This window comes from Equus caballus, chromosome 2, assembly GCF_041296265.1.
Source record: "Equus caballus isolate H_3958 breed thoroughbred chromosome 2, TB-T2T, whole genome shotgun sequence".
Lineage (NCBI taxonomy): Eukaryota > Metazoa > Chordata > Mammalia > Perissodactyla > Equidae > Equus > Equus caballus.
In genome coordinates, this window is record NC_091685.1 from 11,448,660 (window position 1) to 11,473,494 (window position 24,835).

Genomic DNA, 24,835 nt, shown 5'->3' on the forward strand with positions numbered 1-24,835 from the left:
TCCTTTAAAAATGTTCTAACTGAGTTGACCTTTGCATTTGAACTATGGTGTTTTCCCACTAGTCATGGGACTGGGTCACCCTTAGCATTTCTATCTTTCTGCCCCTCTGCCCAGCAAAATGATGATATGAGAAATATCGAGCTTGGGTGAAGAGTGTGGTTTATATCAGGGACATGTAATCTTTCTGCAGACAGCATGTCTGAGAGGCAAATCCATAACCTGGGCTTCATTAACAGCAAGATATACTCAAAGTCTAGCAAAATGGAGTTGAGGTTTTCACCTGGCTAACTCCCACCAATCCTGTAAGAGGCAGTTAATGTCAGCTCTCCCAGGAAGTCTCCTTAAACCTCCCAGTCCAGGTTAGGGCCTGTCTTCTGTCTCTGTGGAGCCAGCACTGCAATTACGTGTATGGGGGCCTGGCTCCTGTACTGGAGTGTGAGCTCACTGAGGGCAAGATCTACACCAAACCTTGCACGTTTTCTTACTGCCTCAGGACTTAAAATATCTCAGTCCATATTTGCTAAACTCAACTACAATGTGTATCATTCAGTACTATATCCAAAGTCCAAAGCCAATCCTGAGGAGTGAACAAGGGGATGGGAGAGAATGTCCACAATGAGGCTTAAATGACGCAGATGATCACTCAGGTCCCTCAGAAGAGGAGCCCACTTGAGCCCAACCATTCAAGCTCTAAATACAAGTCTAAGGATCAAGTCCCTATTTCCAATGCACCAGAGTCTGGGGGAAAGAAAGCGATAGGACATTTTACAGAACACTGATTAGAAAAACGATGAAATAGACAACTTACAGATGAGTGAACATCTTTTGCAAAAGACAAAAGGATAATTTGGGGCCTTCTAGAAAAGGAAAAGAGTGGTTGCCTGCCTCTTTTGCTTCCACATGAACGTATTCTGATGCACTACAATCACCAAGGTACAAAAGGAAAGACTAAAGCAAAGTCCCGGGAGGAGAACTAGGATGAAATGTGTAGGGATGCAGATCTTATCAGGTGTTGGAAGACCATCTCCCAGGATGCCCCTGAGCTCCCGGCATCTCTCCTGATGCTCAGGGTTCAAAGCCAGGTGGCAGAGGAGCCAGGAAATGCCCCTGCCATGGTGTCATGCCCTCCAAACATAAATATGTTCACCTCGGACTACAGGTCAGTGTCTGAGAAGTGTTCAGCCTAGAAAGTACAGTAGAGATATTTTTATGCAATGTCAGTTTATAGATGTTTAGAGTCCCAATCAAAATTATAGTTTTGGGAAAAAATTAGAATTTCAAATGAGTGCTTGAATTTTAGTTCAGTTCAACAAATACATACTATGAGCCACGCTTTGATGAGAGCATAACTGAGAACCAAAGTTAGATAAGGAAAGCAGGCCTTGCAAAGAGTTCCTCGATTCATCCTGACCGATTTATCCAGATTTTCCAGCACCTCCCTGTCAACATCTTACCAGCTTATCTTATGACCTGTTCTCCTGTGCTTCCCTGAACTACCATATGTCTTTATGATAATCACAAAATCCTGTCAAAGTAGTAGAAAATTTAGTCTTCTTTGCCTCCCTCAAGTGAGAAAGTTGCAGAATTCTATCTTTACCTCAAACTGTATAGAGCCAAATGAACAATTTCAAAGAATTGTCAAATTTAGGTGATCAATTTTGCTTGTGTTTCCCCTTTTCCCCATTCATCTACCTACTCACACAATTAGAGAGATACATGAACAGGCTTTGAAGTTTGAAATTTGAAAGATTTACCTGGGCATAGAGGACAACATCCTGAAAATTCTGGTAACTCCTCATCTGAGTGTTATCCCTCCTTTTCTGATCCTTGAGGGATTTCTTTCTATCATGGATTGCCTTTTCTGGGGTAGAATAATAATTCCCCTTTACTAAAGTGACAGCAAAGTCAATTAAAGTAAAATAAATTATGGAGCAAGCCATGACCCATGAATGACTTCAAATCTTGCCTAATATCCTGAGGTAAGAGTGAGTGTATTATATTTAAATAGATTTAATTTTTGCAGACATTTACTTTCCCATCAAATGGAAACTGTTGATCAAAGATCCAAACACAAACATGACAGACCAAAAATATATCTATATAACTAGATAGGTAATATAATTAAGAGGATTTCAAACTGAGGTGCAAGTGACCAATGCTTCTTTCTTCTTCAGGCTAATATCTCATTTCCATGGAAAATTATCAAATTAAATAGAGTAAAATGGAAGACAGGCAAAGAAATGCCAAAAATGTATAATTGGAAGGGCTAAAAGAAAAAACAAAAATTTGGAGCACAATATTTAAAACATAATCCACAAAACTTAACAAAAATAAGACAAAATTGATTGTACATATTAAAGAGCCCATCTTATGCCTTCAAAAATTGGAACATAATAACCAATTTCAATATATATCCTAGTAAAACTATTTAACATTAAAGATAGAGAAACAAAAATCCTCAGAGACTCCAGACAAAAAGACCAAATGACATTTATGTGTAAGAAAGTTAGGCTAGCATCACACTTCACAAGAACAATAAAGAAATCAAGGCAAGATTAGAGAATTTTCAAGAAACTCAAGGAAACAAAGTGTTAGATAAGTATTTTATATCCAGCAAAATTGTTCTTCGAGTGCCAAGTGTACCAAAAAACAGTTATCAACTTGCAGGAACTCAGAAAACACTATGCTCATGAGCCCATCCTGAGGAATCTTTAGTGGACGAGCTTCATCCAACCACGAGACGACTGGGGAAACTTTTTAGATTTAATTCTAGATCTCAGACTAAAATAATGATAGGGACATGGGCAGAAGAATAATACATAAATATTAAAAGTGAAAATAATGCAACCAATAACACAAGGATTATGGAGGAGAAAGGGGAAAGTAGAATAAGAAAACTAATGTTGTGCAGGTTAGAGATGAAAATCACAAGATGTCATTAAAAACTGACAGACCATCAACCATTGTCCCCAAAGGACAAATACTTTATGGTTCTATATGGTTCCACATATACAAGGTACCTAAGTACCTAGTCAAATTCAGAGACAGAAAGTAGAATGGTAGTTACTAGGGGCTGAGGGGGGAGTTGAGTGAGGAGTTATTGTTTGGTGGGTATGGAGCTTCAACTTTGCAAGATGAAAAGAGTTCTGGAGATGGACGGTGGTGATGGTTGCACAACAGTGTGAATGTACTAAATAGCCCTGAACTGTACACTTAAGAAAGAGGGAGATGGTAAACGTTATTTTGCATGTGTTTTACCACAATAAAAGTTCTGACCAATCAGATAGCAAAAGATTAAATAAGGAAAAGTGGGATTAAGGATCTATGAAAGGACTAAGTACTACTGTAGACATAGAACAAAAATATACACCTTCTTAAATGTCACAAGATACTACGTTTAAAAAGAGCAAAGACATACTACATAGAGAAAAAACCACAGCACATTGGGTAGAATAATGTCCCCCCAAAATTCACATCTACCCAGAACCTGTGAACGTAGCCTTATTTGGAAATAGGGTCTTTACAGGTGTAATCAAGTTAAGATGATGCCATATTGGACTAGAGTGGGTCCTAACATAATGAGTAGTAGCCTTTTAATAAGAGAGAAATTTGGACACAGACATTGCTATACACTGAAAGTTCATGTTCTCCCTAAATTTGTATGTTGAAATCTAATCCCCAATGTGATGGTATTTGGAGGTGAGATCTTTGGGAGGTGATTAGATCATGAGGGCACAGGCCTCATGAATGGGATTAGTGCCCTTATGGGACCTGAGAGAGCTCCATAACCCCTTCTGCCATGTGAAGACACAGTGAGAAGAGAGTTGATGTGAAACAGAAGCAGGCCCTTGGAGGACACCAAATCTACTGCTAACTTGATCTTGGACATCCCAGACTCCAGAATTATGAGAACTGTCTGCTCTTGATAAGCCACCCACTCTGTGATATTCTATTATAGTACCCCAAATGGACTTAGACACATGGAGGCAAGATAACCATAGGAAGACAGAGGGAGAAATGAGAGTGACACATTTGAAAGCGAAGGAATGCCAAGGATTACTGGTAACCACCAGAAGGTAAGAAGAGGCAACAAAAGATTCTTCCCTAGAGCTTTCAAGAAGGGTCGTGGACCTGCCAACACCTTGATTTTGGATGTCTAGGCTCCAGAACTGTGAGAGAATAAATTCCTGTTGTTTTAAGCCACCCAGTCTGTGGTTATTTGTTATGGTAGCCCTGGAAACTAATACACACACTAATTATAGCAGAATACATGGAGTAAAACAAAATAATATGACAGTGTTGAGACCAAACATGTCAGCAATTTCAATAAATAAGTGGGAATGACTTGCCTACTAAAATAAAAAGATTGTCAATTGGCTCAAGAAGCAAAATTCAACTATGTGCTACATATAAGAAAGACACATAAAATGAGGTAGTTCAAAAGGGCTAAAAATAAAGGCATTGACAGGGATATACCAGGCAAGGGGAAATGACAAGAAAGCAGGTGTGGTAATCCTGATATCAGACAAAGTAGAATTTGATCAAAACCTCATTAAATAAGACCACCTTTTAATGCTAAATGTTATGATATCACAAGACACAATAGTTATGAACATATATACACACTAAGAACACAGCAGTACCTATTTAAATCAGAAACAACAGGTGATGCAAAAAAAAAAAAATAGGCAGAGTCACACTAATAATAGGGGTCCTTAACATACCACTCTCAGGCCTGGACAGGTCAAGTGGCCAAAAATAAGATATAGAGGATATAAGCAAAATAATAAAGCAGAACATATGGGGAGAAATATCAAGCACCATTCCTAATAAGAGAGAATATATTTTCTTCTCAAGAGCACATGGAAAATTTTTAAAATTCATGATATATCAAATCAAAGAAAACATTAATAAGTTCCATAAAGGGGAGATATTACAAACAATGCTCTCTGATTGCAATGCAACAAAACTAGAAATTTAAAAAAATAAAAAATCCTTTCCACCTAGAAATTTATAAGCCTTCTATTAAATACCTTTTGAGTGAAAAGGAAATACAAACAGAAATTACAGAATTTCTGAAAGAGAAGTAGTGAAATAATTGTTAAGCAAAATCCATGGGATATATTTAATCAGTGAACAAAGGAAACCTTCATAGGCTTAAAAACATATAGCAATAAAAAATAGATCTTTTGCCCATTTTTTAATTGGATTGTTGGTTTTTTTGTTGTTGAGGTGTATTAGTTCTTTGTGTATTTTGGATATTAACCCCTTATCTGATAGATGGTTTGCAAATATCTTCTCCCAATTGTTAGGTTGTCTTTTCATTTTGTTGATGGTTTCCTTTGCTGTGCAGAAGCTTTTTAGTTTGATGTAGTCTCATTTGTTCATTTTTTCTTTTGTTTCCCTTGCCTGGTCAGACATGGGACTTGAAAATATGCTGCTCAGACCGATGTCAAAGAGCATACTGCCTACGTTTTCTTCTAGAAGCTTAATGGTTTCGGGTCTTACATTCAAGTTTTTAATTCATTTTGAGTTGATTTTTGTGCATGGTGTAAGGGAATGGTCTACTTTCATTCTTTTGCATGTGGCTGTCCAGTTTTCACAATACAATTTATTGAAGAGACTCTCCTTTCTCCATCATATGCTCTTGGCTCCCTTGTGGAATATTAGCTGTCCATAAATGTGTGGGTTTACTTCTGGGCTCTCAGTTCTGTTCCATTGATCTGTGTGTCTGTTTTTGTGCCAGTACCATGCTGTTTTGGTTACTATGACTTTGTAGTATATTTTGAAATCAGGCAGTGTGATACCTCCAGCTTTGTTCTTTTTTCTCAGGAATCCTTTGGCCTTTCAGGATCTTTTGTTGTTCCATATACATTTTAGGATTCTTTGGTCTATTTCTGTGAAAAATGTTGTTGGAACTTTGATAGAGATTGTGTTGAATCTATAGATTGCTTTAGGAAATACGGACATTTTAACGATGTTAATTCTTCCAATCCAAGAGCACGGAATTCTCCAAAGAATATATACAGATGGCCAACAGGCATATGAAGAGATGCTCAACGTCATTAGCTATCGGGGAAATGCGAATCAAAACTACAATGAGGTATCACCTCACTCCGGTCAGAATGGCTATAATTAACAAGACAGGAAACAACAAATGTTGGAGGAGATGTGGAGAGAAGGGAACCCTTGTTCACCAGTGGCGGGAGTGCAAACTGGTGCAATCACTATGGAAAGCAGTATGGAGTATCCTCAGAAAATTAAGGATAGATCTACCATATGATCCATCTATCCCACTGCTGGGTATTTATCCAAAGAACTTGAAAACACAAAGGCATAAAGATACTTGCACCCCTATGTTCATTGCAGCATTATACACAATAGCCAAGACATGGAAGCACCCTAGGTACCTATCAAGGGACGAATGGATAAAGAATTTGTGGTATTCATACATGATGGACTACTACTCAGCCGTAAGAAATGATGAAATCCAGCCATTGGTGACAACATCGGTGGACCTTGAGGGTATTTTGCTGAGTGAAATAAGTCAGAGGGAGAAAGTCAAACACCATGTGATCTCCCTCATAAGTAGAAGATAAAAACAATGACAAACAAACACATTGCAACAGAGATTGGATTGGTGGTTACCAGAGGGGAAGAGGTGAGGGAGGAAGGGGAAAGGGGTGATTAGGCACACATGGGTGGTGATGAATTATAATTAGTCTTTGAGTGGTGAACATGAGTAATCTACAAAGAATCTGAAATATATTATGATGCACATCTGAAAATTATATAATTTTATAATCCAATGTTACTACAATAAAAATTTTACAAAACAAAGTAGGGGACAAGGGATTCTGGGAATCAGGCATGTAGACGGGAAAAATGGCAATAGGCATGAAGTATGCAGATCTCTGTACTTCTCCTAATAGTCACCCAAGTGTTTCTATCACATAAGAGGTATGAAAATCCTGGTCGATAAAGTGACTCAGTTAACATCAGCCAGTCTCTGTCATCACATGTCCCAGCACTGTCACAAAGGGTCCATGAGCATAGTAGCCATAGTGGCAGGGATGGAGGCTATGAAGGGGCCCAATAACATGCGCACCTTCCTACTCACTGGGGTTGACTTAGCTACTGTCACTGTGAAACATCCAACATGCCAGCAAATGAGGCCAGTGCTAAATCTGGGAAACAGCAGCATTCTCTGAGAAGAAAATACACATTGGATGAGACACAACTAATCTTAAGTGGGTTTGGCCAAGTTCCAGTTACTATTCTTGACTGTAGGGTTTCAGGTAACACCACTGTCCAAGGGCTTACATAGTGTTTGACCTACTAAGAGAAGATCTCACATAACATCACCTTGGACCACAGGACCTGTTTTATAGGAAAGGAGGTGTGGAAGGGAACACATAACCCATGGGATCCACAGGTCCATCACATACTTCCAACCAAAAAAGTTTCTGTCCTGAAAAGGTAATGGAATGGCCTTTTGAAGGCACATCTGAGACTCCACTTGGAGATAATACTTTGTGAAGATGGGGCTCTATCTCCAGCATGTAATATACAACCTACTCATTGACCGAATTGTTCTGTGTTCTCCATGGATAGACTAAATGGGTCTAGAAAACAAAGAGTGGAAGGAAAGTTGAATCTGCTGACCATCACTCTCAGTGATCCACTTTGGGGAATAGTGCTCCCTATACCCACAAAATAGGCTCTCTGAATCTAAAGACTTGTTTCCCAAATAGGAGATATTTCTACCAGGTGGCATGGCAAAAGTCCCATTAAACATTAAACTATGGTTTCCACCCAGTTACTTCAGGTTCCTCGTACCAAGAGAACAGCAGACAAGTAAAGCCATCCCATCCTTTGACACATATTATAGTCAAATTATAAAGACCCAAAGACAGAGAATTTTGAAAGCAACAAGAAAAAAGTGATTCATACCATACAAGTGATCCTCAATGATATTAACAGTTTATTTCTCATCAGAAACCATGAAGGTCAGAAGGTAGTGGGGTGACGTACTTACAGTCCTGAAAGAATTGTCTTGCCCCAACCAAGAATTGCATATCTGGAAAAATTAATCTTCAAGAATGAAGAAGAAATCAAGACGTTCTGAGACAAACAAAAGCTGAGGGAATTTATTACCAATGAACCTGCCCTACATGAAATACTAAGAAAAGTCATTCAGTCTCAAATAAAAGGACACTAGACAGTAACTCAATGACATAAAACATTTGTTGAAGAATAGTAATAAAGTCACTTCATAGATAAATATAAAAGCCAGTATTAATGTACTTTTCTATTAGTTTGTAATCTCTCTCTTTCCTATTTAATTTAAGGGGAAAATTTATTAAAATTGTATACCTATGTTAATAGGCATACAATATATAAAGATATAATCTGTGTCAACAATCACATGAAAGACATGGGGATAGAGATGTACAGGAACACAATGTTTATATACCATTAAAACTAAGTTAGCATTACTCAAATGAGATTTCATTATAAGTTAAGATGTTAATTGTAGGCCCCAAGAAAACCACTAAGAAAATAAATTAAGATATATGTAAGAGGAAAGATGAAGGGAATCAAAGAGGCGCACACACAAAATCAGCTAAATACAAAAAAAGGGCAGTAATGGAGAAAATGAGGAACACAAAACACATACGACACACAAAAAACAAAGAGCTAAATGGCAGAAGAAATCCTTCTTTATAAGTAATCACATTAAATATAAATGGATTAGACTCTACAACTAAAAGACAGAGACTGACAAATTAGATATTTTTTTAAAAACTGGATCCAATTATACACTTTCTAGAAGAGACACACTTTAGATATAAGGACACAAATCTGTTCAAAGTAAAAGAATGAAAAATATATCCCATGCACATAGAAATCAGACCAGAGCTTTAGTGGTGACATTATTGTCAGACAAAATGGATTTTGAAACCAAAAAGTTTACAACAGCCAAAGAAGGACAATATACATTGATGAAAGTTTCAATACAGAAAGAAGAAATAACAATTATAAACATATACACACCTAACAAAAGCTCCTGAGAATATATGAATCAAAATTTGACAGAATTGAAGGAAGACATAGACAGTTTTGCAGTAATAGTTGGCAAGTTCAAGACTCACTTTCAATAATGAATAGAACAACCAGAGAGAAGATTAATAAGAAAATAGAGGACTTGAAGACACTATAAACCAATTTGACCTAACAGAAATGTACAGAACACTCCATCTAATAACACATTTTTTTTCAAGTGCACATGGAACATTCTTCAAGATAGATCACTTCCTAGGCCACAAAACCAGTCTTAATAAGTTTAAAAGATTGAAATAATACAAAGAATATTTTCTAATCACATGGAATGAAACTAGAAATCAGTAACAAAGGAAAACTGAAAAATTCACAAATATGTGGAAACTAAACTGCACACTCTTAAACAACCAATGGGTCAAAAAAGAAATCACAAGAGAAATTGGAAAGTACTTTGAGACAAACAAAAATGCAGTATGTCAAAACTTATGAAATGTAGGGAAAGTAGCAATAGGAGGGGAAAGTATAACTGTAATCATATACTTTTAAAAAAAGAGGAAAGACCTCAAATCGATAATGTAACTGTACACCTTAAGGAATTAGAAAAAGCTAAACCCAAAGTTAACAGAGGGAAAGAAATAATGATGGCTAGAGGGGAGATAAATAAAGTAGAGATTAAAAAGACAATAGAGAAAAAGCAACAAAAGCAAAAATTGGCTCTTTGAAGAGATCAACAAGATGTGAAACCTTAAGCTAAATCAACTAAAAAAAAGAGATGATTCAAGTTACAAAATCATAAAGGAAAGTGGGGACATTACTATTGATTTTACAGAACTAAAAAGGATTGTAAGGAATACTATGAACAGTTGTATACTAAAACATTAGGTAACCTAGATGAAATTGACAAACTCCCAAAAGCACAATCTACCAAACTGGATTAAGAAATAGAAAACCTGAGTATAGTTGTGACTACCATGATTTTGAATCAGTAATCAAAAACCTCCCAAGTAAGAAAAGCCCAGACGAGATGTCTTCACTGGTGAATTATATCAAATATTTAACGAAGAATTAACACCAGTTCTTCTCAAAATCTTCCAAAAAGTTGAAGAGGAAAGAGTAGTTCCTTACTCATTCCATGAAGCAAACATTACCTTGATGTCAAAACTACAAGGAAAGAAAGATACAGGTCAATATTCCTTATGAATATAGACGCAAAAATCCTTAACAGAATACTAGCAGACCAAATTCAGCATCATATTAAGAGGATTTTACAATTTGACTGTGTGGGATTTATTCCCAGAATGGAAGTGTGGTTGAAGATACAAAATTCAATAACTGTAATACACCATAATAAAGAAGTAAGGGGAAAAACATATGATCATTTCAACTGATGTAGAAAAATTATTTTACAAAATCCAACATCCATTCATTATACGACACTCAATTAACTAGAAAAGGAAGGGAACTTCCTCAAAATGCTAAAGGCTTTTTATGAAAAACCAACAAATAACAACATACTCAATGGAGAAAGATTGAAAGCTTTTTGCTAAGATCAGGAAAAACAAAGATACTGTGCTTTCATGACTTCTATTCAATGTAGTACTGGAAGATTTAGCCAGAGCAACTAGGCAAGAAAAAGAAATTAAAAGCATCCAAATTGGAAAGGAAGAATTAAAATTATCTGTGTTTGCAGATGATATGATCTTACATGTAGAAAACCCTAATGAATCAACAAGAAGTTTTAGAGCTAATAAACAAATTCAGCCAAATTGCAGGATATAAAATCAACACACAAAAGTTAGTTGTATTTCTGTATACTTGCAAAGAACAATCTGAAAAAAAATTTAAAAATCCATTTACAATAGCATCAAAAAATACTTAAGAATAAATTTAAACAAAGAGGTGAAAGACTTGTACACTAAAAATCATAAAACATTGCTGAAATAAATTAAAGAAGAACAAATTAATGGAAGGACATCTATGTTAATAGATTGAAGTACTTAATATTAAGATGACAGTACTACTGAAAGCGATTTACAAATTCAATACAATCTCTATCAAAACTCCAATAACATTTTTACAGAAATAGAAAAATCCATCCCAAAATTTTTATGGAATCTCAAGGGGCTCCAAAGAATCAAAACTAACTTAAAAGAGAATAAATGTGTAACAAATTACAAAGCTATAGTAATCCAACCACAGTGATAATGGCATAAGGATAGACATATAGACAAAAAGAAAGAATAGACAATCCAGAAATAAACCCTCCCATATATAGTCAATTGATATTCAACAAGGGTGCCAAGACAATTCAATGAGTGAAAAACAGTCTTTTCAACAATTGGCTCTGGGAAAATTGGATATTCACAGGCAGAAGAATGAAGTTGGACCCTATGTTCCACCATATAGAAAAAGGAACATAAAATGGATCAAAGAGTTAAAACACAGCCCACAGAATAGGAAAAAATATTCACAAATCATATCAGAATTAAAAAGAACCCTACAACTCAACAATAAAAAATCAACAGCCCACTCAAAAATAGCAAGGGACTTTGATAGACACATCTCCAAAGACACTTCTCCAAATTGCCATTTGGAAATGGCAAAAAGCACACAAAAAGATGCTTAACATCATTAGTCATTAGGGAAATGTAAATTAAAACCACAATGAGGTACCACTTCACAGCGAAGTGGTGTGACTATAATTATTTTTTTAAAAAAAGAAATGGAAAAAAACAAATCTTGGGCAGAATGTGGAGAAATTGGGCCTCTTTTGCATTACTGGTAAATATGAAATGGTGCAGCCACTATGGAAAACAGTTTGGCAGTTTCTTAAAAAGCTAAACATAGAATTATGTGATGCAGTGATTCCAATCCTAGGTATATACTCAGAGGGATTCAAAACAAGGACTCAAACAGATAGTTGCAGGGCAATGTTCATTGTACCTTACTCAAAATAGACAAAAGGTACAATAAACCCAAGTAACCATCAATAGATGCAAGTGTACACAAAATGTGGTATATGCCTACAATGACATATTAATCAGTCATAAAAAGGAGCGATGTTCTGATACATGCCACAACATGGATAAAACTTGAAATCATTGTGCTAAGTGAAAGAAGCCGGAAACAAAAGGAAAAATATTGCATGATCCATTTATATGTGGAATTTAGAAAAGGAAAATTCGTAACAGAAAGTAGATTAGACATTACCAATAGCTGTGGGAAGGCAGAATGGGAAGTGCAAAAATTTTGGAAATGGGTAGTGCTGATGGCTGTAGAAAAGTGAACGTAATTAATGCCACTGAATTGTATACTTAAAAATGGTTAAAGCAGCACATTTTATGTTATATATATTATACTAATTAAAACAAAATAAGAATGTAATATGCCAATAACCATTGATGTAATGAATGAATTGAATTGTACATAAATTGTATCTCAATAAGGCTTTTTTTTAAATAAGGGGGCTCCTACCTGGGAGATGCAGTCCTCGTAGAGGAGTAAAATTAAACACAATGTGATAATTTGCATCAGTATCAAACCCAATTTTATCAAACTCAGAAAACAGGAAGTGCCTGCGTGATCGACCCACAGGAGTAATCTCTTCAAGCTGCTAGCTTGGGGCTTGACTGGCCCCCTCCTTTGCCTTTCTGGTGCCTATGAACTGAACCAGGAACCATCCAGGAATAAGAACATGAATTTCCTTTTAAAATGTGGCATCAAAACTGACCCCGGTCTCTTGAAGATGGTGATCTAACCAGTCCAAAGTCTTTCTCATTCCCTCCTTCCTTCAGCCATCAGATCAGTAAGGATTTCGTGGCACCACAGTAGGCACAGTCCTGTGTTCCATGCTGTGGGAGCATAAGGACACAGAAGGCCTAGTTACCACCTGCAAGGAGTCCTTGGTTTGGGTGTATGGATGGCAAATGAATGGGAAAGATATTTACTGGCTAATAACTATTGACCACGGCCAGCACAACTTTCTAAGAGTTCAGCTCATACTCTACACACAGTTGTACATTCTGCTTTGGTCACTTTGTTGTTTTTATTCCTAAAGATTTTATTTTTGTTTCCTTTTTCTCCCCAAAGCCCCCCAGTACATAGTTGTATATTCTTCATTGTGGGTCCTTCTAGTTGTGGCATGTGGGACACTGCCTCAGCGTGGTTTGATGAGCAGTGCCATGTCCGCCCCCAGGATTTGAACCAACGAAACACTGGGCCACCTGTAGCAGAGCGTGCGAACTTAACCACTCGGCCACTGGGCCAGCCCCGTTTGGTCACTTTGTTTTAAGCTTCTCCCATATCATTAAAAATCCTCCATAAAGATCATTTTCAATGGCTGCTACATCTAGCCACATGGTTTACCTGACACTTTCTCACAAGAGCCCTGGAGAGTGAGATTTGCATTTAGGCCAATATGTGGAGCTGACAACCTGGAACATTCTCCTGCCGCTTGGAAACACTGGATAAAACAGAGCAAACAGGAGATGATCCCTGGAAAGTTATTTGGGCCTCAGTTTGCTCACCAAGAGTCGGGGATTTTTAAAAAAAAATCTGTTGTGTAGGGTTGTTGTGGGAGAAAACATATGAAGTTCTTTGCTCAGTGCCTAGAACATAGCAAGTTCTCTCTAAATGTTAGCTATTACCAAGCATTATGAGCCCAACTATGCAGAAGAAAGTGAGGACTCAGGGAGGGAAAGAAAGAGTTACGACCAGAATTCAAACCCAGGCTCTCTGACTCCAAATCCCTCTCCACTACTGGCCCAGGTGGTGTTGGTGAAAAGCTGGTGCTGAGCCAAGTAAGGGAAAGAGTCAGGGCCCAAGAGTCCCTGTGGCTGGGGTGAGGGGATGCAAAGTTACCACAGAACTAGGGGAAGGGTGGCAGGATTGGATGTAAGTAGTTGTGTGCCCTGGGCTTTGAACAGGAATCCAGGATTTAGGGAATAAAGATAAGACTCTGGCCCCATCGGTTGTGTGATGACTCACCTGTCATAAGTAGGGCAAAGGAGAAAGGTGTTCAGGGTCCAGGATAGATGGTTGAGGGAGCAGGTCCAGAGGAAATAGGTCCCCTTGGAAAGCTGCCTTCCGAGGAACTCTTTCTGAAATATATTGTATTTTACCTTCTGAATTATGGGCCTTGGACATGACTTTGAATGAGTTAACCACAAAAAAGTGAAAGAAGTAATGAGCTAAAGATGAACGTGGCCCCATCCCTTGCTTTTCGTGTATGACATCCATGGATTTGCCAGCGCTCTTTCCTTTTTCTAGTATTTGCCAATGCTGCTCTATCCATCCTTCAAGATCTCTTTATTTGTTTATTCTTTCTTTTTGTGGGTGCCCTAAGCCTACTGTTCATTCCTTCAGTACATCCTTTATCATATTTTTTGCACTAATTTATTTGTCTGTCTTCAGGCACTAAACTGTGAGCTCAAAAGATATTTTTGAGTGAATGAATGAGCAAATGAATGAATAATTCTATAGGTATTCAGAGAAAGGATTATTAGCCCACCTATATTAGTTTCCTGGGGCAACTTTAACAATTTACCAGAAATCTGCTAGCTTAGAACAATATGAATTGAATCTCTCATAATTCTGGAGGCCATAGTCTGAAATAAGTATTCCTGGTTCAAAATCAAAGTATTGGCAGGGCCCTACTTTCTCTGGAATCTAGGGTGAATTTATTGCCTGATCCTTCCAGCTTCTGGTGGCTGCTGGAATTCCTTGTCTTATAGTCACATATCTCCATTCTTCAAAGTCAGCATCTTCAAATCTCTCTCCACTCTGTCTTCATGCGGCCTTCCCCGTGTATGTGTCAAATCTCCCTCTGTTGCTCTTATCAGGATACAAATGATTTCACTTAAGGCCCACTTTGATAATCCAGGATAATCTCCCAAATCAAAATGCTGAATGTGTTATCTTCAACACTTTGCTTGGAAATCTCATCAGCTAAATATCCAAGGTCATTGCTTATGAGTTCTGCTTCCCACACAACTGTAAGACATAATTCAGCTAAGTTTCCTGCCTCTATACAACAAGGTTTGCTTTTCTCCAGTTTCCAGTAGCATGTTCCTCATTTCCTTCTGAGCCATCATCAGAGGTGCCCTTAATGTTTACATTTCTACCAACCTTCTGTTATGATGATATGTATATTCTCTAAGATAATATAAGCATTTCTTTCCATGCTTCACACTTCTGTCTGAATCCTCACCAAAGCATCTTTGATGTTCATATTTCTACAATAATATATTTAAGGCAGTCTAGGCTTTTTCTATTGTGTGCTTCAAAATTCTTCCAGCCTCTACTTATTATTCAACTTCAAAGCCACTTCCACATTTTTAGATATTTGTTACAGCAACATCCCCACCTCTGGTACAAAAATTCTAAGGCTGTTGTAACAAATCACCGCAAACATGGTCATTTAAAATAACAGAAATTTGGGGCTGGCCCCGTGGCCGAGTGGTTAAGTTCGCGCGCTCCGCTGCTGGCAGCCCAGTGTTTCGTTGGTTCGAATCCTGGGCATGGACATGGCACTGCTCATCAGACCACGCTGAGGCAGCGTCCCACATGCCACAACTAGAAGAACCCACAACGAAGAATACACAACTATGTACCGGGGGGCGTTGGGGAGAAAAAGGAAAAAAATAAAATCTTAAAATAACAGAAATTTATCCTCCCACAGTTCTGGAGGCCTGAAGTCTGAAATCAGTATCCTGGATCAAAACCAGTGTCAGTGGGGCTATGCTCCCTCCAGAGGCTCTACTGGAGGATCCATTTCCTGCCGCTGTCAGCATCCTTGGTTTATGGCTGCATCTCCCCAGTCTTTAAGGTCAGCATCTCAGACCTCCCTCTGCTCCATCTTCACGCTGTCTTCTCCTCTGTGTGTGTCAAATCTCTCTCTGCATTTAGGGCCCAGCTTGATAACCCAGGATAATTTCCCCAGCACAAGATCTTTAAGTTATCACATCTGCCAAGGCCCTTTTCCCAAATAATGTAAATTTACAGATTCTCAGGATTAGGTCTTTAGAGGTCATTATTCAGCCTACTATAGTCTGCCCTGTGACACTCAAAGATTTATGTTCTGCCCTCATGCAAAATACGTTCACCCCATTTCAACATTCCGAAAGCCTCAACCGTTTACGGCATTAACTCATGCCCGAAATGTCACCTAAATGCCATTGGTGTAAAACTAGAATAACTCTTTTTTTGTGATTGTGGTGGGATTGTGATAATATAATGCAGCTTGAAACATGTCACATACATAGGGCTAAGGTTAGGGCCAAAAAATCCTTTCATGGCAAATGTATGAGATGGCCATAATGAAATAGTAGGTTACATACAAATAGAATTGTTAACAGTAAAGTCTTAAAAGTAAAATCAGGGGCCAGCCCGGTGGCTCAGCGGTTAAATGTGCATGGTCCACTTTTGTGGCCCAGGGTCCGCAGGTTCAGATCCCGGGTGTGCACCTATGCACCGCTTGTCAAGCCATGCTGTGGTAGGCATCCCACATATGAAGCAGAGGAAGATGGGCATGGGTGTTAGCTCACGGCCAGTCTTCCTCAGCAAAAAGAGGGGGATTGGTGTAGATGTTAGCTCAAGGTTAATCTTCCTCAAAATAAAATAAAATAAAAACAATTATGTAAATGTCTGGAATATAAACGTTATGAAATTCTCCTAAAAATTAAATTTTTCTAGGAGTATTTATCATGATGATATTAGCATATTCAGCTAAGAAGAACAGGCAAATAGTCCAGCTGCATGTTTAACATGAAAGTCAGATTAAAGCTCTGATTCCCCTTCAATTAAGTCAAAGGGAGATCAACTGGTTTCTTTTAAAGTTGAAATAAATCTTATTATGGTAAGCGGCCATGATGGGAAAATTGATCATAAACATTCTTGAGTAATGGCAAAGTTAAATAGTGTAAATGACCCACTTACTAATGTAACTGATAATAAGATGATTGCTAATTTACTTCATATGAAACTGTGCAGCTGCTCCTAATGTACCGATTTAAGACATATTTTGAATGTGAAGCTCCTCCTGATCTTAGGATGGAGTATACAGCCAGCTCGATATTGACAGAATAAATACTATCCCTAAGTTTATCTTAAATAGTGGATATGGAATAGGTAAGGAAATTCTAGTGTTAATATTAAGATAAACAATAGAATTCATGCAGTGATATTGATAAAGAGGAACTTCACAGTTATAATGATTCTTTAAAAATAGTTTTATGGCTTTGGCAATTGGTTATAGTAGTTTATAAGGGTCAGTAGTATTAATTCCTTTTCGAAGTTGTGTATACCTAAAACTTTTTGTACAACTATATTAAGAATGCTATGGCTAATTAAATAGGAATAACTAATGATATGTTATTAATAATGAACATATTGTCAAGAAGAAGAGGTGCATGTCTGATTACAAAGGTTTAAGTTTTACACAATTACCAGGTTCTGCCAATTTAATAAGCCCAATTTTGGGGCAGCGCTGATGTTTATTATTTAGATTAAGATTACTTCATTGATCTAATATAAAGCACTTTTGAAAAGTTGGCCTTAATTCTGTTTTCATTTCTTTAGAATAGAAGCCTGTCAGGAATGGTATATCTGTTAGTTCTAGGCTTCCAATATTTAGGGAAGATGTAGCAAAAGCCAGAGCTTTAAATTATCTTAGATTTTGAAGATCATGCTCATCATTTAAATTTTGAATAATGGGTCTAGAGCATAAGAATAATATAGCTTTAAAGAATGCTCATGTACAGTTATTTTTAAATACTAGGTATGATTGATTTATGCCAATAGTTATGATTATTAAGCCTAGTTGATAGGAGATTGAGAAAGCAACAATTTTTTTCTTTTTTTAAATTGACATATAATTGATGTATAACATTATATTAGTTTCAGGTTACAACACAATAATGCAATATTTGTATATATGGCAAAATGATCACCATAATAAGTCTAGTTAACATCTGTCACCATACATAGTTAACTTTTTTCTTTTTTGCTGAGGAAGATTCATCCTGAGCTAACATCTGCTGCCAATCTTCCTCTTTTTGTAGGTGAGGCACTGCCACAGCATGGCCACTGACTGATGAGTGGTGTAGGTCCATGCCCAGGAATCACACCTGGGCCACTGATATGGAGCAGGCTGAACTTAATCATTAGGCCACTGGGGCTGGCCTACTAAAATTTCTTTTTCTTGGGATGAAAACTTTTAAGATCTACTTTCTTTCTGTCTTTCAAATATGCGGTACAGTATTGATAACTATAGTCATCATGCTGTACATGACACACACATGATTTATTTATTTTATAACTGAAAATTTGTACGATTTGACTCCCTTCACCCATTTCATCCACCCACCTCTGGCAACCACCAATTTGTTCTCTGTATCTCTGAGCTCAGTTTGTTTTGGATTTTTAGGTTCCACATATAAGTGAGGTTGTATGATATTTGTCTTTCTCTGTCTGACTTATTTCACTTAGCAAAATGCTTTCAAGGTCCATCCATGTTGTTGCAAATGGCAAGATTTCTTTCTTCTTTATTACTGAATAATAATAAATTATATATATTCCTGTATGTTATATTATATATTATAATATTCCATTATATATATATGTCACATTTTCTTTATCTGTTCATCTGTTGATGGACACTTAAGTTGTTTCCATATCCTGGCTATTGTGAATAATGTTGCAATGAACATGGGAGTACTTGCATATTTTCAAGGTAGTGTTTTTGTTTCCCTTGAATAAATATCCAAAAGTGGAATTGCTGGATTACATGGTAGCTCTATTTTTAATTTTTCGAGGAACCTCTATCCTGTTTTCCATAGTTGTTGCACCAATTTACATTCCCACCAACAGTGCACAAGAGTTCTCCAAATCCTTGCCAACACTTATTTCTTGTCTTTTCGGTCATCTCCATTCTAACAGGTGTGAGGTGATATCTCATTGTGGCTTTGATTTGTATTTCTCTGATAATTAGAGATGCTGATGACCTTTTCATGTATTTCTTGGCCATCTGTATGTCTTCTTTGGAAAAAAGTCTATTCAGATCCTCTGCTCACTTTTTTTTTAAATTGAGTTATTGATAGGTTACAATCTTGTGAAATTTCAGTGGTACATTAATGTTTGTCAGTCATGTTGTAGGTGCACCACTTCACCCTTTGTGCCCACCCCCCACCCCACCATTCCCCTGGTAGCCACTAAACTGTTCTTAGTCCATAATTTTAAATTCCTCATATGAGTGGAATCATACACAGATTGTCCTTCTCTCGCTGTCTTATTTCACTTGACATAATTCTCTCAAGGTCCATCCATGTTATTGCAAATGGAATGATTTTGTTCTGTTTTGCAGCTGAGTAGTATTCCATTGTATATATGTACCACATCTTCTTTATCCATTCGTCTGTTGATGGACACTTAGGTTGCTTCCACGTCTTGGCTATTGTAAACAGTGTGGCAATAAACATTGGGGTGCATAGGACTTTTGGGATTGCTGACTTCAAGCTCTTTGGATAAATACCCAGTAGTGGGATGGCTGGATTGTATGGTAGTTCTATTTTTAATTTTTTGAGGAATCTCCATACTGTTTTCCATAGTGGCTGCACCAGTTGGCATTCCCACCAGCAGTGTATGAGGGTTCCTTTTTCTCTGCAACCTCTCCAACATTTGTTGCTATTAGTTTTAGATATTTTTGTCATTCTAACGGGTGTAAGGTGATATCTTAGTGTAGTTTTGATTTGCATTTCCCTGATGATCAGCGATGATGAGCATCTTTTCATGTGCCTATTGGCCATCAGTATATCTTCTTTGGAGAAATGTCTGCTCATGTCTCCAGCCCATTTTTTGATTGGGTTGTTTGATGATTTGTTGTTGAGTTGCGAGAGTTCTTTATATATTATGGATATTAAGCCTTTCTCAGATATATGACTTACAAATATTTTTTCCCAGTTAGTGGGTTGTTTTTTTGTTTCAATCCTGTTTTCATTTGCCTTGAAGAAGCTCTTTAGTCTGATGAAGTCCTATTTGTTTATTCTTTCTATTGTTTCCCTTCTCTGAGAAGGCATGGTGTCTGAAAAGATCCTTTTAATACTGATGTCAAAGAGTGTACTGCCTACGTTTTCTTCCAGAAGCCTTATGGTTTCAGGTCTCACCTTTAGGTCTTTGATCCATTTTGAGTTTATTTTGGTGAATGGTGAAAAAGAATGGTCAATTTTCATTCTTTTACATGTGGCTTTCCAGTTTTCCCAGCACCATTTGTTGAAAAGACTGTCTTTTCTCCATTGTATGCCCTCAGTTCCTTGGTCAAAGATAAGCTGTCCATAGATGTGTGGTTTTATTTCTGGGCTCTCAATTCTGTTCCATTGATCTGTGCATCTGTTTTTGTACCAGTACCATGCTGTTTTAATTACTGTAGCTTTGTAGTATGTTTCGAAGTCAGGGATTGTGATGCCTCCCGTTTTGTTCTTTTTTCTCAGGATTGCTTTAGAAATTCGGGGTCTTTTGTTGCCCCATATGAATTTTAGGATTCTTTGTTCCAATTCTGTAAAGAATGTCATTGGGATTCTGATCGGGATGGCGTTGAATCTGTAGATTGCTTTAGGTAGAACGGACATTTTAACTATGTTTATTCTTCCAATCCATGTACATGGAATGTCTTTCCATCTCCTTATGTCGTCATCCAATTCTCTCAGAAAGGCCTTGTAATTTTCATTATATAGGTCCTTCACTTCGGTAGTTAAATTTACCCCAAGGTATTTTATTCTTTTTGTTGTGATTGTGAATGGTATTGTGTTCTTGAGTTCTTTTTCTGTTGGTTCATTATTGGAGTATAGAAATGCTACTGATTTATGCAAATTGATTTTATACCCTGAAACTTTGCTGTAGTTGTTGATTACTTCTAAGAGTTTTCCAATGGATTCTTTGGGGTTTTCTATATAAAAGATCATGTCGTCTGCAAACAGCGAGAGTTTCACTTCTTCCCTCCCTATTTGGATTCCTTTTATTCCTTTATCTTGCCTGATTGCTCTGGCCAGGACCTCCAGTACTATGTTAAATAAGAGTGGTGATAGAGGGCATCCTTGTCCCGTTCCTGTTTTCAAGGAGATGGCGTTCAGTTTTTGCCCATTGAGTATGATGTTGGCTATGGGTTTGTCGTATATGACCTTTATTATGTTGAGGTAGTTCCCTTCTATGCCCATTTTGTTCAGAGTTTTTATCATAAATGGCTGTTGGATCTTGTCAAATGCTTTCTCTGCATCTATTGAGATGATCATGTGGTTTTTATTCCTCAGTTTGTTGATGTGGTGTATCACGTTGATTGATTTGCGGATGTTGAACCATCCCTGTGTCCCTGGTATGAATCCCACCTGATCATGATGTATGATTCTTTTGATGAATTGCTGAATTCTGGTTGCCAAAATTTTGTTTAGAATTTTTGCATCTATGTTCATCAGTGATATTGGCCTGTAGTTCTCTTTTTTCATGGTGTCCTTGTCATGTTTTGGTATCAGCGTGATGTTGGCCTCATAGAATGTGTTAGGAAGTGTTCCATCTTCCCTAATTTTTTGGAATAGCTTGAAAAGGATAGGTATTAAATCCTCTCTGAAAGTTTGGTAGAATTCCCCAGGAAAGACATCTGGTCCTGGGGTTTTATTCTTTGGGATGTTTTTGATTGCTGTTTCAATCTCTTTCCTTGTGATTGGTCTGTTCAAATTGTCTGCCTCTTCTTGAATGAGCTTTGGGAGATTGTAGGAGTCCAAGAATTTATCCATTTCCTCTAGGTTATCCATTCTGTTGGCATATAGTTTTTTGTAGTATTCTCTTATAATCTGTTGTATTTCTGCAGAGTCTGTTGTTATTTCTCCTCTTTCATTTCTGATTTTGTTTATTTGAGCTTTCTCCCTTTTTTTCTTTGTAAGTCTGGCTAGTGGTTTGTCAATTTTATTTATCTTCTCAAAAAACCAGCTCTTTGTCTCATTGATCCTTTCTACTGCCTTTTTCCATTTCAATAGTATTTATTTCTGCTCTGATTTTTATTATTTCTCTCCTTCTGCTGACTTTGGGCTTCATTTGTTCTTTTTTCTCTAGTTCAGTTTCGTGTGCTTTAAGGTTGCTTATTTGGGATTTTTCTTGTTTGTTAAGATGAGCCTGTATTGCGATGAATTTTCCTCTTAATACAGCTTTTGCTGTATCCCATATGAGTTGGTATGGCATGCTATCATTTTCATTTGTTTCCAGGTATTTTTTTATTTCTTCTTTAATTTCTTCAATGATCCATTGCTTGTTCAGTAGTGTGTTGTTTAGTCTCCACATCTTTGTGCCTTTCTCAGCTTTTTTCTTGTAATTAATTTCTAGCCTTATAGCACTATGATCTGAGAAGATGCTTGTCATTATTTCAATTTTTTAATGTTTATATAGGCTTGCCTTGTTTCCCAACATATGGTCTATCCTAGAGAATGTTCCATGTGCACTTGAGAAGAATGTGTATTCAGCTCTTTCAGGGTGAAGTGATCTATATATGTCTATTAAGTCCAATTGTTTTAGTTTTTCATTTAGCTCCACTATTTCCTTGTTGATTTTCTGTCTGGATGATCTGTCCATTGATGTGAGTGGGGTGTTGAAGTCTCCTACTATTATTGTGTTGTTTTTAACATCTTCCTTTAGGTCTGTTAATAGTTGCTTTATGAATCTTGGTGCTCCTATGTTGGGTGCATAGATATTTATAAGCGTTATTTCTTCTTGATTGTGTCCCTTTGATCATTATATATTGTCCCTCTGTGTCTCTCTTTACCTGTCTTTTTTTGAAATCCACTTGGTCTGATATGAGAATTGCAACACCTGCCTTTTTTTCCTTGCTATTTGCTTGAAGTATTGTCCTCCACCCCTTCACCCTGAGGCTGTGTTTGTCCTTGGGGCTGAGGTGTGTTTCCTGGAGGCAACAAATTGTTGGATCATGTTCTTTAATCCATTTTGCCACTCTGTGTCTTTTTATTGGAGAGTTCAATCCGTTCACATTGAGAGTGATTATTGATGCATGTGGACTTAGTGCTGTTAATCTGTCGCTCATTATCTTGTTTTCCTGTGTTTCTTTTCCTGTTTGCTTTAGACTACCCATTTAATACTGCAATTTCTTATGCTGGGTTTCTTAGATTTTTCCTTATTTATGATTTGTGACTCCGTTCTGTACTTTATTTTAGTGTCTACCTTGAAGTTTGTATTTAGAATCTCGTGTATAATATAGTCTATTCTCTGGTGGTCTCTTACTTACTTGACCAATACTGATTTAGACCCTTTGCTCTTCCCCTCCTAAATAATTATTTTTATTTTTTTATTCCAACTCATCTTATTAATTGGTAGTTAGAGTGCTAAGATCGTCCTTGTTTTGGTAGTTTCCTTACCTTTACCCTAATGCTATAATAGAATATTTGCTATCCTTTTCTGGTTCTATCCATCAGTCTCCCTAGTCTGTGGATTGTGTTCACTTTCTCCCTTTTTTCCTTTTTCATGTATGAGAGCCTTCTTGAGGATTTCTTGTAATGGAGGTCTTTTGGTTACAAATTCCCTTAACTTTTGTTTGTCTGGAAAAGATTTAATTTCTCCCTCATATCTGAAGGAAACTCTTGCTGGATAGAGTATTCTTGGCTGAAGATTTTTATCCTTTAAAGCTTTGAATATGTCACTCCATTCTCTCCTAGCTTGTAGGGTTTCTGTAGAGAAATCCGCTGACAGTCTGATAGGGGCTCCTTTATAGGTTATTCTCTTCTTTTTCCTTACTTCCCTGAGTATTCTTTCCTTATCATTCCTATGTGCCAACTTTACTATTATGTGCCTTGCGGTGGGTCTTTTTACATTGACAAATCTAGGAGATCTAAAACCCTCCTCTACACACATTTCTCTGTTGATCCCTAGATTTGGGAAGTTCTCTTCAATAATTTCATTAAGCACACTTTCTGCTCCATTTTCCTTTTCCATATTCTCGGGAATTCCTATGATCCTTATGTTTTTACTCCTCATTGAATCCATTATCTCTCGGAGATTTTCCTCATTTTTTTAAATTCTTAGTTCTCTTTCTTCCTCTGTCTGGTGCCATTCAGCCTGTCTGTCCTCGATTATGCTGATTTGCTCCTCTATGTGGTCTACACGGGCATTCAGGGAATCCGTATTCTGTTTTATCTGGTCCATTGTGTTTTTCATCTCAAGTAATTCTGTTTGATTCTTCTTTATGATTTCAATCTCTTTTGTGAAGTAACTCCAGAACTCGGCTTGTTTCTCTATCTTTCTCTCTACCTCATTGAGTTTTTTGATTATAGCTGCTCTGAATTCATTATCACTTAGTTTACCTAATTCCAAGTCCTCAGGACTTAATTCTGTGTTTTTGTTCTTTTCCTTCTGGTCTGGGGCTTTTATAAATTGCTGGATGGTAGAGGAGCGGTTTTTTCTCATGGTGGTAGAATTCAGTTGCAGTTACAGCCTGTCGCCACTAGATGGGGGTCGAGAGCGGCGTGTTATCCTCCGCCTTGGGGCAAGATGGCTGCGCCCACCGGCTTTGCCAGGGGGGAGGGGCTGTTACTCACACACGCCGGTCTGGGTTCAGACCAGTTCTGTTCTCTGGTCTCCCAAGGCCCTTGATTTATAGGGTCCCCGCGGACGGAAGCATCCCCCCCCCCCGCCCCGTCAGCGGGTCTGCAGGTCTCCACTGAATCAGCGGCAGGAGTCCTGGATGATCCCCCGGTTGCGCGGCCCCTCCCCTGCTCCTTCCCGACCC

The 24,835-nt window shown here is 37.5% G+C and overlaps 1 pseudogene; it reads right to left on the reverse strand.

The window, feature by feature from the left end:
• Positions 1-542: 542 nt before the first annotated feature.
• Positions 543-24,835, reverse strand: part of LOC102148080 (cytochrome P450 4B1-like) — a 93,342-nt pseudogene continuing 69,049 nt past the window's right edge.